Genomic DNA, 12,258 nt, shown 5'->3' with positions numbered 1-12,258 from the left:
CAGCAATCTTTGTCAAGTATCTTAGTCACAGGTGCATTTTTATTAGTCTAAAAGCTGATATGGAGAGAAATTTATATGAAGAGCATGAGCACTCATTATCTATGTAAGAACAGTACGTATACTTTCATGCAAAAAAAAGAAGGGATTTACTTTAGTGCATTGGAGACCAAGATAACATAATTTCAAGAAGATATTTGGCACTTGGTAATGTACATAGAATTGGACTGTAAAACGTGCACTTACAAGAGAAACAAATCTCATACAAAAGACTTTAACCATAGGAATTACTGAAACAATCATGACATTGACAATGCAAAAAACATCAGTTACTTTAGATATGCTTACTTTAAAGGGGTTGTATACTGAAATCCCAAAGACAGGAAGGTGAATAGAAGCATACACAAGTTATTGAACTCCTGAGTGGAACAGAACTGCAATAAGAATTTAAGAAGGCAAAAAAGTGCCTTGTTCAACACAATAACATAGTCTGTGAAAACTCCAGTTATTTTAGTTATTATGGTTTGCTAATATAGAGCTATCATATTCCACAGCACTTTACAGACATTATCATCTTAATCTAAGTTCCCTATCAGTATGTCTTTGGAGTGTGAAAGGAAACCGAAGCACACATGCAAACAATGGGAGAACATATAAACTCCTTGCAGATGTTGTCTTTTGTAGGATTTGAACCCAAGACCCTAGCGCTGCAAGGCTGCTCTGCTAACCAGAACCAATGAGCAGATGGTTTGTCTTGACTTTGTTTGTTCATCTGTGTTCTAATTAAAGTTTATGATTAGGGATGGAAAAAATGTTTCTCAATGGATTGATCGATCGAGTTTGATTTGAATTTATTAAAATCTTGAGTTTCACGCCACATTTTCAGTGCCATTTCCCACATTGCTGAAGCATAAGAGAGTAGGCTAGCTTTGTGTGACTGTAGACTTGTGAATTTTGCCAGCAAATGCACTGTATTGAGGGAGGGCACGTCCACTAGACGAGTTCTGGCCAGGAATATGCATATTGCATGCATGACCATCGTTTCCGATGCAGACACCGTTGAATTCTTGCAGCAAACAGAGCAAATGCTGGGAGGATTCACAAGTCTGCAGTCACATAGAATGACTATAGACTTTTCATTCTTTAATTGTAACCAGAGGTTTGATAATGCAAAAGTATACGGAGAGTATATGGCATCACTGACTCCGCTTTCAGATATATATGTAATCAAGAGGAAGAGAGCTGGGGCTGCTCTCTGGTTTCCTCTTTATGTTTGATTTGTCTGTAGGTGGGTACAGGGACACCAGTGCGAGCAGGTTGCAGGATACAGTGATGGACAGGAGGCAGAGCAAAGGTTAACAAGTTTAATAACAGGGGAATACTCCACACAGGGAGGTGAAGGTTTAAACAGGGGATTAAACAGTTCAAATGGCAAAGGATATTGTGAGTTGAAGGACAACGGTTCAGATAACGGCAGTTCTGATGAAAGTCAGTGGTTACTAAGTCCATGAAGTGAATAGCACCGACAATGGCTGGTGCAGTGTCTTTTCCAATGGGGTCCTGTGGGCATCAATGCCCCATCTTCTGGCAGCAGCGGTCGGTGGCTGGTACTTTCTGCTGAGCCTAGTACATATGCTACAGTAGCTGATAGGGGGGGCACAGTACTGTATAAGCCGAACGTGGCTCAGCAAATATAAACTGGCAAAACTCAGGGCACAAGTGTCAGTCCCGTACTCAGTCCCTCTAATGTGGCATGTGCGCTATATTCACGGGCCCAAAGCCTTTGGCACCTTTTTCTCTGTAGTCACCAGGCACACACTGTACGTCCCTCTCTCCTTCAGATCCCCGCTGGTGGCGGCGGGAGACAGCGGATGCTAGCTTGTACAATGCTGATGCTCTCAGGACGGAGCACTTCTCTCTTTGGCTGCTGCTGATGCTCCCAGGACAGAGCACTTCTCTCCCTGGCTGCTGCTGATGCTCCCAGCTTCTCTCAGCGCAGTGGTCCCTCTCTCAATCGCTGCAGCATACCTGGCTTCTCTTCAGGCAGCGGTCCCTCTGCAGACAGTGGGGCCCTGTTGCAGCACCGGTACTCAGTGGGGACGGGAACTGGAGCGAGCTGGTCTCCTGACTGCATGCTGCCCTCTGTTCACGCCAAACTCTGCTGCTGTGCGCGCATTTCCTTTTATTCCCCTGCCTACCTGGGTCAGGAGGAAGGTCCGCCTCCCTCATGCTTCCCCCAGGGAACAGGGGATGCAGCCTTTTCAGTTCCGGACCCGGCACCCAGGTACCCACAGTCTGAATGTCCCCCTTACACTGGCATGGGAGGCGAGTATAGATATTTTTATTTTATTGCCGTCAAATGATCAAATTGAGAAGGGGTTGTGCTAGTAGTGGACAACCCTTTTAAGGATTTATAGTTCAATCCACTTGCCTTGGATACACATTTGTACATTTTTACTACAGTATCGGGATATCGTAGGTGTGTATCTTGCAAGATGTATGCATGCCTTGAATAGCTGTTTGAGGGTGAATATATTTGCGCTAGATGTCTATGTGTTGTATATTTGGAATCCCAGGTAATTGATCAAAATATGCAGCTTGCAATACACAGGAGGATTGCAAACCTGGAAAGTATATAAAACCTACAAGAGAAAAAAAAGCAAAAACCCTGCTGTAAATAAGTAAAAAGCAAAAAATGCATCTAAAGAACATAGAGTTTTTAGTAATACTGTTTTTAATCAAAAATAGCATAAAAGCCATTCCCCCATGACAAGGTAACTCTGATTGGGACAGTCCAACACTATCTAATTTTAAAAACCTTACCTGGAAAGTAATTTAGAGCTCATTGAACGGCCTCTGGTTGGGGCCAGTGATATGAAGGTAGATGGGTGTGGGAAAGATCAGGTCAAAGGAGTAGGTAGCTAGGTAACAGCAGGAAGAGTGGGTAGGGGAAAAGTGTCAAGGAGACTTGTCCTGAGCTGGAACACCCTAGTAAATATGCTTGTTTTACTGATATTAGAGATGCAAGCCCAAGACTGGGATCATTATAGCAACATGTTGCTCCTAATAACCAGTGGCACAAATCGCTTTGAAAAGTTGCACATATTTTAAACAGCACTGAGTTGGGCAAAATATTTTGGTTATTGACTTTTCACACCAGTTTCTCCTATCTCACCCAAAATAGTTGGAGCTTGGGCCGGATGGGTCGAGACAGGGGAGTGGAACCACAGCTCATCTAATTCTGATGAATGCTAATCTAGCATAAGCAGTGCTCCTTATGCTAGAAATCCCATTTCAGTCCTTGGCTGAAGTAAGATTTCCGGAGATGCTCAAACCAATTCCTCTTTCAGTTGGTTTATGAACAAGCCAGAATAGATAATTGTTGGGTCTGATTGTGTCAAGTAGATTAGATACAATTTCAAATCTAAAGGTCTGTGAACACTTCGGCAGCAGTCATAAAAAATGGAAAAGGGAAATGCAAAAAAACTTTAAAAACTTTTAGAAATGCTAAATTCTCTCTGCTGAAGGAACAGCTTAGTGTTATAATCTGGGATCATGTCCTGACAAATGGGGATACTGACAATATATGGGAATTACTACACTATAATGTATATTGATACATAATAATATATATAGATTGCTAGAATCATGTAACAAGTTTAGCAAGAAAATGTTTAGGAATAGAAAGAAATCATCATGATTAAATGACGTAATATTAAATATAATAAGAAAACAACAAAGGGCATTTAAAACCTTTTAGGTCACAATGTCAATATTAGCCTTTCAGACATATGAAAATATCATCTATAAACTTAAAATATAAATGAAGCTAGCAAAATTACAGTAGCTACAGTGAAAATTTCACCAAACATTTTACAATTAATCCAATCTATATATATAATTGCCTAAGGGGTACTTCCGTCTGTTTGTCTGTCTGTCTGCAACTTCCGTAACGGAAATCCTGGGTCGCTGATTGGTCCAATCAGCGAGATTGGGGCGGGATTTGAACACCGCTTCACTTTTAACTATTGATGCTGCCTATGCTGCATCAATAGTAAAAACATAGAACATTAAAAATAAAAAAAACAAAACAAACATTATATTCTCACCTTCCGAAGTCCGCTGCAGCCTTTCCAGCTCCTCGCGCTCCGGTCCCAAGAATGCATTGCGGCACTGACTCGAGATCACATAGTGGTCTCGCGAGATGATGACGTGGTGGTCTCGTGAGACTGCTACGTGATCTCGACTCATTGCCGTAATGCATTCTTAGGACCGGAGCACGAGGAGCATCGGTAAAAGCCTCGGCTGGATCCGAGGGCCGACGGAACGTGAGTATATAACTATTTTTTATTTTGACTGTTTTTTTTTTAACAGGGATATGGTGCCCACATTGCTATATACTACGTGGGCTGTGTTATATACTGTGTGGGCTGTATTGTATACTGCATGGCCTGTGTTATATACTGCATGGGCTGTGATATATACTGTGTGGGCTGTGTTATATACTGCGTGGCCTGTGTTATATACTACGTCACTGTACTATATACTGCGTGCCCTGTGTTACATACTGCGTGGGCTGTGTTATATACTACGTGGGCTGTGTTATATACTGCGTGGACTGTGTTATATACTGCGTGGGCTGTGTTATATACTGCGTGGGCTGTGTTATATACTGTGTGGGCTGTGTTATATACTACGTGGGCTGTGTTATATACTATGTGGCCTGTGTTATGTACTACATGGGCTGTGCTATATACTACGTGCCTCTGCAATATACTATGTGGCTATGCTATATACTACGTGGGGTGTGTTATATACTATGTGGCTGTGCTATATACTACGTGGGCTGTGATATATACTATGGGGCTGTGTTATATACTACGTGGCTGTGCTATATACTACGTGCCTGTGCAATATACTACGTGGTTATGCTATATACTACATGGGGTGTGTTATATACTACGTGGCTGTGCATTCTAGAATACCCGATGTGTTAGAATAGGGCCACCATCTAGTTTTTTAAATAAATATACTAATGACAAAAAGAGAAATCCAGTGGCATTGACCCTCTAAAAGATGACAATAGTAATATACAGTGGGTATGGAACGTATTCAGACCCCTTTAAATTTTTCACTCTTTGTTTCATTGCAACCATTTCGTAAATTCAAAAAAGTTAATTTTTTCCTCATTAATGTACACTCTGCACCGTATCTTGACTGAAAAAAAAAGCAGAAATGTAGTAATTTTTGCAAATATGCTCAGTATTGCCATAGGGTATAAGTTTCTACAGGATTCTATTAGTATATCCTTAACCCCTCCACCCCAAAGCCTGTTTTCACCTTCCTGACCATCTCAATGTTTTTAAATTCTGACCACTGTCTCTCTATAAGGTCATAACACTGGAACACTTTGATGGTTCCCACAGATTCTCAGACTGTATTTTCTAGACATATGGTATTTCATGATAGTGGTAATAATTATTTCATATGACTTACATTTAATTGTGAAAACATCAAAACTTTGGCAAAAATGTTCCAATTTTCTACATTTGCTCTTAAATCAAAGAATTATGTTCCACAAAATAATTAATAAATAATATTTCCCACTGACTACTTTACATCAGCACATGTTTGTTAAACAGCAGTCATAGAGTAAACGCAGCAACACTCACCGATCCTGTGATCAGAACTTTTCTTTATTGAAGCAAGTAACAATACATCTTCACGGCACGGGGGAGTGAAGCCGAGGGCAGAGTGAGCAGGGAAGGACGATGTTTGTTAAACATTTTTTTTGTTAGGAAGTTATGAGGGTTAAAAATTGACTAGTGATTTCTCATTTTTCCAACAAAACTTACAAAACCATTTTTTAGGGACCACATCACATTTTAAATGACTTTGAGGGGCGTATATAACAGAAAGTACCCAAAAGTGACACCATTCTAAAAACTGCACCTCTCGAGGTGCTCAAAACCACATTCAAGAAAAGGTTTATTAACCCTTCAGGTGCTTCACAGAAAATAATGGAATGTGGAAGGAAAAAAATAAACAAATTAGCTTTTTTTCACAAAATTTTGACTTTTTGAATTCAAAATTGGCTGGAATGATTAGCGGATGCCATGTTGAGTTTGGAGAACCCTTGATGTGCCTAAACAATGGAAACCCCCACAAATGACACCATTTTGGAATCTAGACCCCTTTGAGAACATGTCTAGATGTGAGTCACAGAGTCACAGCTAGAGTTATTTTCTGTACAGATAAGATGAGACAATTGATTCACGGTGTAAAAATGCTGTACTTATAAGTATAATCTTTATTAAAGTCTTAACTTTACGTGAAATTAGTGATATGAAAGAGACCACTGTCACCGTTAAAAAGAGAAAGATGGGAATCAGGAGGTACCTGTACCTATCAGATAGCTAGACTGCTCCTACCTACCAGCGGAGGTTGGCACCCTAAAACCTGCGCACTGGTGCCCCCGCTCACCGACGGCTATCCCTAGATGTGTGGTGAGCACCTTGAACTCCCTGGTGCTTCACAGAAGTTTATAATGTTAATCTGTGAAAATAAATCACATTTTTCCCACGAAATGTATATCAGACCCAAATTTTGTATTTTCACAAGGGTAACAGGAGAAAATGGACCACAAAATTTGTTATGCAATTTCTCCTGAGTTCACTGATACCCCATATGAGGTCTTAAACTACTTTTGAGGCACAGTGGAAAGCTCAGGAGGGAACGAGCACCATATTATAGTGAATACTTTGTTGCATTAGTTTGAGCGTGCCACATCACATTGGCAGAACCCCCAAGAAGAGACTCCATTTTACAAACTACACCTCTCAATGAATTCATCTAGGTGTGCAATGATCATATTGACTCTACAGATTTGTCACAGAATTTCATACCATTGGGCAATGAAGAAAAACAAATATTTACATTTTTATGACCAAGATTGGGTGTTAGCGCCAAATTTTACATTTTCATACTGGGAAATTGGTACAAAATGGCACCACAATTTCTGCTGAATATGGAAATTCCCCACATATGGCTGTACAGTACTATTTAGCCACACGGCGAGACTCGGGAGGGACCGAGCGCTACTTGCCTCTGGAGCACAGATTTTGCTAGAATAGTTTTTGGACTCCATATACAGAACTTTAAAGGGGTTGTCCACTACTTTCAATTAACCCCCCCTATGTATCCCCCCGGGGCCCCTGATGATTTGTGTAAATACTTTCTTTAGCCGTTTTCGCCTGTGAGCGGCGCTATGCTGGTGCCTGAGTCCGGGTCACGTGACCCCCAGGCTTCAGCCGCCGCTCATTTCCGCTGACGTCACGTCAATTTCCAGACTCTGGAAATTGACGTGACGTCAGTAGCAGGCGTGTCCCCAGGCTCCACAGACAGCAGTCACTCATAAAGAGTGACTGGGCTGTGGGCGGGGCTGAGGCTGCCTGCGGGGCTGTGCTGGGGGCGGGCGGGCCTAGGCAGAGATGTGCGGGAGGGCACCGGTGCTGTGCGGTCCCCGGCGCTGTGCGGTCCCGGGCGCCGTGCGGTCTCGGGCGCCGGCGATGTGCGGTCACCGGCGCTGTGCGGTCTTGGGCGCCGGCGATGTGCGGTCACCGGCGATGTGCGGTCACCGGCGATGTGCGGTCACCGGCGCTGTGCGGTCCCGGGCGCCGTGCGGTCTCAGGCGCCAGTGCTGTGCAGACCGGTATGTGCTGGGGGGTGGTGTGTGTGTGTGTGTGTGTGTATGTCTCTGTGTGCAGGCATCGTCCGATGGGACAACAAGTCCCATCGGGCTCTGCCTGCTACAGTGGCAGTGAGTGACACATTAGCCAATGATGGGACAGTAGTAGTCCCATCATCCGGCTAATGTGTTGAATGTAATTAAAAAAAAAAAAAAACACACATACATATACAGTACATACATACATACATACATACAACACACACCATGCGACGACATGCGACAACACTCACCATGCGGCGACATGCGACAACACACACCATACGGCGACATGTGCCATGCGATGACATGCGACAACATGCGACATGCAGCATGCGATGACATGCGCCATGCAACATGCAACATGCACCATGCGACGACATGCGCCATGCAACTACATGCACCATGTGACGACATGCAGCATGCGACGACATGCACCATGCGGCGACATGCACCATGCAACGACACTCACCATGCGACGACATGCGCCATGCGACGACATGCAGCATGCAACGACACTCACCATGCGGCAGCATGCGACATGTACCATGCAATGCCATGCGGCGACATGCTACATGCGACGACATGCTGCATGCGACGACATGCGCCATGCGATGACATGCTGCATGCAACGCCATGCGCCATGCGACAACATGATGCATGCGACGACATGCGGCATGCGACGACATGCGCCATGCGACGCCATGCGACGACATGCGGCATGCGATGACATGCGCATACAGTACATACATACAGTACATACATACATACAGACATACAGTACATACATACATACATACAGTACATACAGACATACAGTACATACATATGTACAGTACATACATATAGACATACAGTACATAAAACATAGAGTACATACTCACCATCACTTGTCACTTTGATCCCCGAAGCCATTGTCATCTGTAAAAAATATTAAAATAATAAACAAACAATATACTCCCTGATCCGCAGAAATCCAATTAAAACGAGTGTCACACGACGATCTCCCGTGTAGAGCAGGAGCATCTGCTGACCCAACCACTCTCCAGGGGCTCCAGGAACACAATGAGGGGAGGAAGGTATCCTTCCACAATGTATTCCCCATAATGTATTCCTACGCCCCTGTGAGAAAATAGTCCCTAGTCTCACTTTATGGCATGCTGTATGAGAAAGTTCCCACGCAGCTTTTTGCCATAAAGTGAGACCAGTGAACTTTAGTAACCTCAGTGATGCACTACAGGAGCCATTGTCTCCTGTCAGTGTGTCACTGAGGGTCCTATAGAGCAGTGACATCACCCAATGTCACTGCTCTATAGGGGAGATCGTCGTGGGACACTCGTTATTAATTGGACTACAGCGGACAGGTAGTATACGGTTTATTATTTTACGTTTTTTGCAGGCGCTGAAGTATGGTAAGTATGGTTAAATGAAGAATATTAAAATACGTTTTCCTAATGTGTGTGTGTTTTATTAACCCTTTTTTAGTATTGGATTAATAATGGATAGGCGTCTTATTGACGCCTCTCCGTTATTAACCCCGCTTAATGTCACCTTACAATAGCAAGGTGACATTAACCCCTTATTACCCCATATTCCACCGCTACACGGGAGTGGGAAGAGAGGGGCTAAGGCTGGTTTCACACTTGCGTTTTTATCTGCATGCGTTTTTAAAAAAACGCATGTGTGAAAAAACGCATGTAAACGCGGTAAAACGCTGCATTTTTGCATGTAGAAAAAAAACGTGGCGTTTTGCCGCGTTTACATGCGTTTTTTCATGTGTTTGCGTTTATAAAACGCATGCTGAGAAGTGTGTGACAGCTGCCAATCATCAAAATCCACAAGAAAACCCACTATAAATAGAAATAGCTAGGGGTAGGGTTAGGGCCTAACCCTAACCGTGACAGAAATATGTGGCACTTTAATACGTGACACTGAAATACGTGGCACGTGGCACTTAAATACGTGGCACTGAAATACGTGGCACTTACATAGGTGGCACTTAAATTCGTGGCACTGAAATACGTGGCACGTGGCACTTAAATCCGTGGCACTTACATACGTGGCACTTACATACGTGGCACTTACATACATGGCACTTAAATACGTGGCACGTGGCACTTACATACGTGGCACTTATATACGTGGCACTTATATACGTGGCACTGAAATACGTGGCACTGAAATACGTGGCACTGAAATATCGTGGCACTATGACTGTCAGAAAATGTTCATTAAATGGTTAGGGGTGAGGTTAGGGGTAGGGTTAGGGTTAGGGTTTGGATCCCTTTATCACCCTGATGGTGGTGGGTGGCTTTTCAGTGTTTTTTGTTTTTTTCTATAAAAACGCATGCGTTTATAACGCAAACAAATGCATGTGCTTAAAAACGCATGCGTTTACATAGACAGCAATGCATTTTTTTGCCGCAAATAAACGCATGCATTTTTTTGCGGCAAAAAAACGCCGCTATAAAAATGACTACAGGTTGCATTTCTGCAAATGAACACGCGCGTTCAAAAATGCATGCGTTGCCGAAAACGCGTCAAAACGCATGCGAAAAAATGCATGCATTTTTAATGTTAAGTATAGGAAAAAAACGCATGCGTTTTTTAGCGCTAAAACACAGCGTCCAAAACCGCAAGTGTGAAACCAGCCTCAGTGCCGGAATTGGCGCATCTTACAGATTCGCCATTTCTGGGGTGGCTGCGGACTGGTATTTGTAGCCGGGGGGGACCAATATCCATGGCCCCTCTCTAGGCTATGAATATCAGCCCGCTATCTGCGTAGCCTTTCTGGCTATAAAATATAGGGGGACCCCACGTCATTTTTTTTGGGGGGTCCCCCTATTTTAATAGCCAGTAAAGGCTACGCAGACAGCTGCGGGCTGATATTCATAGCAGGCTACAAATATTGGCCCCCGGCCGTCGGCTTTCCCCCTCTTGCGCAGAAAATTGTGCGGGAGGCCACGCCGTTTTTTTCAGTTTTTTATTAAATTAAACGCTCATTAAGGCCTGTTTCACACTTGCGTCGGCACGGGTCCATCGCTATGCGTTGGGCCGACGTACCGACGCACGTTGTGAAATTTGTGCACATCGTGGGCAGCGGATGCAGTTTTTCAACGCATCCGCTGCCCATTCTGAAGTCCGGGAAGGAGGGGGCGGAGTTTTGGCCGCGCATGCGCGGTAGAAAATGGCAGACGCGACGGACGTGCCAACGGTCTGCCAAAACACGACGCATTCGTTGCACGATGGACGCGACGTGTGGCCATCCGTCGCGATCCTTCACTAATACACGTCTATGGGTAAAAAACGCATCCTGCGAGCACATTTGCAGGATCCGTTTTTTTCCCAAAAAGACGGATTGCGAAAAATGCAAGTGTGAAAGTAGCCTTATAGAAACATCGGCCTTTCTATTATATATCTATGGATATATCTATCCATAGATATATTTATCTATAGATATATCTATAGATACATAGATGTATCTATCCATATATTTGGGTGCTTTCACACATCAGATTTTTGCCGTGAGGCACAATCCGGCGAGTTTTGAAAAAAACTGATCCATTTTTTTCCGTCGGATCCGTTTTTTTCTCATAGAGTTTCATCCGTTTTTTGCCGCATCCGTCAAAAAAGCTGTTTCCGCCGGATGGAAAACACATACAGAGGAACGTTTTTTCTGTCCGGCGAAAAAACGCACAGCGACGGATCCGGCAAAAAAACATATGAAACTGAGCTGTGAAATGATGAATCCGGCCTTGGAATCCATTTTTTCATGCATGTTTCCATTCAAATCATGCACATTTTCCGTTTATTTACTTATTTCCAAAAACGGCATTAAAACCGCGCATAAACCGCACCAAAAAAAGCATCAAAACTGCACCAAAAACTGCATCAAAACCTGGTGCAGTTTTGCAGTTTTGGTGTGGTTTTGATGCAGTTTTTGGTGCGGTTTTGATGCAGTTCTTGGTGTGGTTTCGGTGCGGCTTTTTCCGCAGCATGTGCACAACAAGTCTGCGGCTCCCATAGACTTACATTGGTTGTACACTACACTGCGGATTTGATGCAATTCAGTGCAGCAAAAAACGCTGCGGATCTGCAATCAGATCCGCAACGTGTGCACACAGCGTTAGCATTTAGTGAACCTAGCCAAAAAGCCAAGCAAAAAACAAGTGTGGGATTGCACTTTTTTGCCATTTCATTGCACTTTGAATTTTTTTCACATTTTCTGCTACACGACATGGTAAAATCAATGGTGTCATTCAAAAGTAGAACTTGTCCCGCAAAAGATAAGCCCTCACATGGCCATATTGACGGACACATTATGGCTCTGGAAAGAAGGGGAGCGATAAACGAAAACAAAAAAGCTCCAGGAGGTGAAGGGGTTTAGAAACATGGATATGGACATATATATAGAAATAGACATATATCTATCTATCTATCTATCTATCTATCTATCTATCTATCTATCTATCTATCTATCTGTCCATCTATCTGTGTGTAATGGAGTGTGGGCTGGACAAATGTAAAAGAGGAGG

The sequence above is a fragment of the Ranitomeya variabilis genome, chromosome 1 (assembly GCF_051348905.1).
Source record: "Ranitomeya variabilis isolate aRanVar5 chromosome 1, aRanVar5.hap1, whole genome shotgun sequence".
Classification (NCBI taxonomy): Eukaryota; Metazoa; Chordata; class Amphibia; order Anura; family Dendrobatidae; genus Ranitomeya; species Ranitomeya variabilis.
Note: the sequence above shows the minus strand (reverse complement) of the source record.